The sequence below is a fragment of the Juglans microcarpa x Juglans regia genome, chromosome 6D (genome assembly GCF_004785595.1).
Source record: "Juglans microcarpa x Juglans regia isolate MS1-56 chromosome 6D, Jm3101_v1.0, whole genome shotgun sequence".
Lineage (NCBI taxonomy): Eukaryota > Viridiplantae > Streptophyta > Magnoliopsida > Fagales > Juglandaceae > Juglans > Juglans microcarpa x Juglans regia.
In genome coordinates this window covers 32,197,592-32,203,591 of record NC_054604.1, presented here as the reverse complement: position 1 = coordinate 32,203,591, position 6,000 = coordinate 32,197,592, and positions in this window count along the sequence as shown.

Below are 6,000 nucleotides of genomic sequence, written 5' to 3'. Positions count from 1 at the left end.
ATATAAAATTATTTACAAATTGACATAATTTAATATGATTTATCAGATTATAAAACTATTTTTTTATTACAAAATAAATTTAACATATTACATTAAATTATATCAGAGTGTAAACTTTTTGTGTAAAATTTATGTATAGACTTAACAGTTATTGTACTATATTTGATTGCATAAGCATAAAAGAACCATCTTACAGACGTTACATTATTATAAATATTTTATACTATATTTGACATTGCTATATGCATATTCGATAACTCATAGTTATATATTTATACTCTAATCCCTTATTAATATATATATATATATATATATTCATATATTCTGAGAAAAAAAAAGAAATTAAAAAACGCTTGGGGCGTCACACAAATTCATTCTTCTTTTACAGAGCAGAAAGTGAAACCGAGAGCGTGAACTGACGTTCTTGAACGACTCCGTAGCTAAAAAAACACTCGCGGAAATGGCGTCGGCTTCTCCATCATCCGAAGAACAGCAGCGGCGGGAACAGCAAGTGAAGGACTGCGTTCACAGGACCAAGCTCATTCAATTCTTGGGACGCACCACCCTTATCGTTCTTCAAAACGACAATGGCCCCTGCCCTCTTCTTGGCATCTGTAATTCATCCATCTCTCTCTCTCTCTCTCTCTCTCTCTCTCTCTCTAGACATATACATGTATAATATGTATTCTTTTCTTTTCTTTCTTGACTTCTCTAGGGTTCTTTTTCTTTTCGTCTTTCTGATTAAAGATTGGGGTTGGGCAATTGGGTTTGCTTTTACTTTTAGGGGTTTTATTTCGAGTTCTATTAGATGTTCCTTTGCTTTCCGGGAAAGTGAGATGTTGGCCAAATAGTTGTACTAGGAATTGTTGGACGTGAAGTTTTTGCACTGGGAATAGTATAGTTTGGTGTTTGTACTTATTTTTTCCCCCACTTAACTGTATCGAGTTACCTTATGGAGGGCCACTGTTTAGGGGTGCTACCCGCAACCCCCGTCCGGGGGGTGCCCCTGTCCCGCCTCCCAGCCCCGCATGGACGGGGGGTGCCCCCGTCTGGATGCCAGGGGGCGGATTGGCCCCTTACAAATACAAATCAGAAATTCCAAAATCCAAACATACTTACAAATCCTTACCGATCTTACAAAAATTCCAATAAAATCGCACAAAACAATGAAAACATTATAGATCTTACAAATCCAAACAAAAACCAAAAACTAAACTTACAACCAAACAAAATTAGTCTTACAGATCAGAAATAATCAACAAATCGAACAAAAAAACTAATCGATCAAATCAAACAACAGACCCATGGGCCATGACCGTAGTCATGGGTCATACAAATCTATGCACAGATCTTTAGAGATTGAGCGGTGCTACTCTGCCGCCTGAGTAGCACCGCTCGTTTATACCTGAGTAGCACCGCTCGTTTATACCGCTTCTTGCTTTTTAGTTTTTTTTTTTTTTTTTTTTTTTTTTTTTCCATTTTTCCTTTCACATTTTTTTAATATATTTAAATATTTTTAAAAAATAAGAAAAATACATCAATACACTTAAAATCACTTCCTTAATCACTAAGTAAAAAGAAATATAAAAAAAAAAAAATTCTGCAGCGGTACACCAGAGCGGTACATTTTGGGCAGCGTACAAGCTTTTCTCTTAGAGATTTGTGGGCAGATCTATATGGCCCATGGTCGTGACTCTGGTCATCAAACTTGAAGACCGGCCACGGCGTCACGGACTCTTGTGTAACACAGTCGCAGCCGCCCACCGTTACCCATGACAACGAAGTTATGATTCATGAAGGGAAGTTCTCTAAGTCTCTCATCTCTGCAGGCTTAGAGGAGGAGAAGAAAAGGAGAAGAGGGAGAAGAAGAGAAATGAGAGAGAAGTCGAGGTCGAGTATGGTGGCTGTGGGCTCTAGCCAGTGGCACTGCCAGGAGAGGAGCAAAGAAGCGGAGGGCCTGAGTGAGAGGAGGGGGGCTGATAGTTTCTCTCTCCAAAGTTTTTTTCTCTCCGTACACTTGAGAAAAAAATGTTTTTTTTTTCTTTTTGCCATTGGTAATTTTCTGCGTATGGTGGAAATATTCTGTGGTGTTTAGTTCTTTTTCTGCTGCGTTTTATGCATAGTCGTGTCGAGATGGGTTTGAATAGGAATGTTATCATTGATCAAAAGTGTTTTGAGTTCAAAAAGCTTAATGAATGGAAAATCACGGAGAGTAGTTGTCGCATTGTGAAATACATCATCATTGATCAAGAAGCTTTGGGTTGGTTGGTTGTCATGGTGAAGGAAGGTATAGCCTGTGGGGATTCCTCTGTGTTCCTTAGAAAGAGAAGAGTTGGGGATCAGGTCTTGGTGATGCAGAGACTACGTAACGCTTTTGGGAATTTTTTTTCATTATCGGAGTTTAGTAAAGAGAAGAGGCGTGGTTTAGTAGTGATTTTGGAAAGGAGAATGGGGGTAGGTTGGAGAAATTTTGGGGATATGTTGAAAGAACTTGCTGATACATCCTCTGTTTTGGGGGGGGGGAATAACAGAGGAAGTTGTCCATGGCTGTTTTCTTCTTCGTCGCAGGAATAGGGGCACCTTGGTTTCTCTTCGTATATGGAGGCCTTGTCACGAGAGCCAAAATTTGCAGAAAGGACAATAGTGGTGAAGGCGCAGCACGGCAATGGGAATGGTACTGGCAGGTGCATGTCGAGGCTGGATATGGAAAATCTGTTGCACACAGTGGTTGATATGGAAAAACAAGTGGATATTTTGCACATTAACTTGGCTCATGTGAAACGGTGCGTGGAGGAGGGGTTAAAGTGGGGTATGGAGTTGGGTCAGGAAATAGGCCCACGTAGTGAGCTGTGTAATGTGGGTTTAAGGGGAAGGGATCGGTTTCATACGGGAGTCAGCAAGGGGCCTCTCAAGTGGCTTAGGCCCAGCCACTGGCCCATTTGGGGCAACAGGATCTCCCGATCCCTCTGGCCCAGGTTCAGCCTCTGGCCCAGGCCTAGTCCCTGGCTCAAACTCAGCCTCGAGCCTAGATGGTAAATCCCGTATGGAGATGCAGAGACTCGGGCGAGGTCCCTTCGTCGTCGAAGCCTAGTTTTCCACCGCCGGTGGTGGCCCAAAGATCGACGCCGGTGTGCGAGGAGGGGTTGTCGTCATTGGGGATAGGTTCATCGGCGAGGTCTGGGGGCTTGGAGGGTGAGCCGGTAGTTGTCAGAGGCAAATTTTCATGCCGACAATCTTTTGAGGTTAGTTTGTGTAGCGTCGAGAAGGACATTTTGCCCTCGGAATTGGCACAAAAGCAGTCGAGTGTGGTGGTCGGAGGTCCCACTGACTTTCTTGTGCCGTTTGTCATGCTGGAGTATGGGTGTTCGATTCCAATGAAGGATTTGGGCTCTCCGAGAAGTTTTTTCCGCGGGAGATGGGTTTTTTTTTTATGGAAAAAAGTTGGGGGATTATGTGGGAGGTGATTTTGAAGTTGGGATGGGACTTTCTGAAACTCTTGTGGTACCTAGTGAATCTGTTGTAACTAGTGCTTCAGGTTTAGACTTAAACATGCAATTGGCTCTGTCTGACAATAATAGTGTTGGTGGGGAGGGGGCTGTTTTAACCCCTTTGTGTACTCTTCCTCCCAGTTCTAAATACGGGAGTAGTCCGTCAAGCTGGGTGTTTAAGAAGGTAGAGGAATTACAAGCTGTTATTGGGTCTCTTTTGGAGGTTATGAAGAACAATTCAAGGCCCTTCTTGTGGCACTTGAAGATAGCCATTCTAAGTCAGCCACAAAGCGGGATAGGGAACTTAAAAGGTTAACTTGTTCCATCAATTACGATGTAAAGGAAGGGAGTGGTGGAAGGGAGAGAGATCTGAGCTGATTCGAGATAACCGTTTTTTACTGACTTTCGGATAGTGGGCTTCCCACGAAGGAGAGACGAGGAATCTGTCCAATTTTGACCACACTCGACCATTTGACCAAGTGTACTCCCCTAGTATAGGGGAGATCCATGAGATCTAGATAAAAAATGAACTCAGAGAACTCCTCCATAGCCACAGTGTTCCGATAATGCCTTGATCGCTCGCTTGGAAAGCGAGTAATGTTAAAATCACCCTCCATGCACCACGGCACATCCCATAGTGAGTATATGCCCGACAACTCCTCCCACAACCTTCTCCTCTCCCTATCCACATTAGGACCATAGGAGCCTACAAATGCCCATTCCCATTCCCATCCGTCATCTACATTTTTAAATAAAGTCGCCATCGAGAAATCTCCAATACACTCCTCAATTACCTCAATCACTCTTTTATCCCATATTAATAATACACTACCTGAGGCTCCCCAAAAGGCTAAATAAGACCAACCCACATACGAGCACCCCCATAAACTCCGCACAATTCTTCTATCAATAAAACGTAGCTTTGTTTCTTGGAAACACACCACATCACCCTTCCACATTCGCAATAAAGATTTGATACGAAGGCGTTTATTGCGATCATTAAGCCCTCGTACATTCTAAGATAAAATGTTAGGCTTCATTAAGCCAACAGGGGTCGCCGGTTTTTCAAGTTCGAAAACATGTGGCTAACATCAGATGGATTCGTAGAGATGGTGCGTACTTGGTGGTCATCGTATCATTTTATTGATACTTCAAGTTTTATTCTTGCAGGCAAGCTGAAGGCATTGAAACAAGATTTGAAGAAGTGGAACTTGGAAGTTTTTGGCCATATCGATGATCAGAAGTCAACACTTTTGGAGGAATGGCATGAGCTAGAGGGCAAAGAAATATTGTAAGATAATTCGGAGGTGTTATTGAGGAAGGGTACGGTTATGGCAAATGTGGAAAGGGTTTTGTTGTCAGAAAAGATTTCATGGCGCCAAAAATCTAGGGCCCTTTGGTTGAAAGAAGGTGATAAGTGCACGAAGTTCTTTCATAAAGTGGCCAATTTACATCGGCGCAACAACGTTATTGAGTCTCTACATTCAGGTTTTCAGGTGCTATCTTCTCCCCCTGAGCTAGAAAACCATATTGTGCACTATTATGAGACCCTTCTCTCAGAAACGGTTTCTTGGAGGCCGAAGCTCAATGCTTTGCCTTTTGAAGCTATTGACTCTCAGAGTGTGAGTGTATTGGAGGGACCTTTTGATGAAGAAGAGATCTACAAGGTTATCTCTGGGATGGCCAAGGATAAAGCACCAGGCCCGGATGGGTTTTCTATGGGTTTCTTTCAAACTTGTTGGGACATAGTGAAAGTTGATGTTTTGCAGGTCTTTAGTGAATTTCACTCTTTTCAAAAGTTTGAAAAATCCCTTAATGCAACATTCATTGCGCTCATTCCTAAGAAACATGGGGCTTTGAATATTGAGAATTTCCGTCCTATAAGCCTGGTTAGTGGTGTTTATCAGATTATTTCGAAGGTTCTAGCCAACAGGTTAAGCCCTGTGCTGGAACATATTATCCTTGAAAAGGCATTTATCTCCAAGCCTCAGAACGCATTTATCCGTGGGAGACAAATCCTTGATTCGTTGCTTATCGCAAATGAATGCTTGGATCATAGACTGCGGGAGGGAGGTTCAGGGATTCTTTGCAAGCTTGACATGGAAAAGGCATATGATCATGTCAACTGGGAATTCCTCTTATACCTGCTTGAGAGGTGTGGTTTTGGGAATAGGTGGATTTCCTAGATGCGTCATTGTATTTTAACCGCCCGGTTTTCAGTTCTAGTTAATGGTACACCGGCTGGTTTCTTTGATAGTTCCTGGGGATTACGACAGGGAGATCCTCTTTCTCCTCTTTTGTTTGTTATAGTTATGGAGGCTTTAAGTCGGATGGAGCAGGCCGCTGTTGGTGGAGGTTTCTTATCTGGTTTTCAGGTGGGTAGTGGGTCTGATGGCCCTATTACCATTTCACACCTTCTTTTTGCAGATGACACCTTAATCTTTTGTGAAGCGGATAATAGCCAGATCCAAACCTTACGAGCATTGCTACTTTGCTTTGAAGCAGTGTCAGG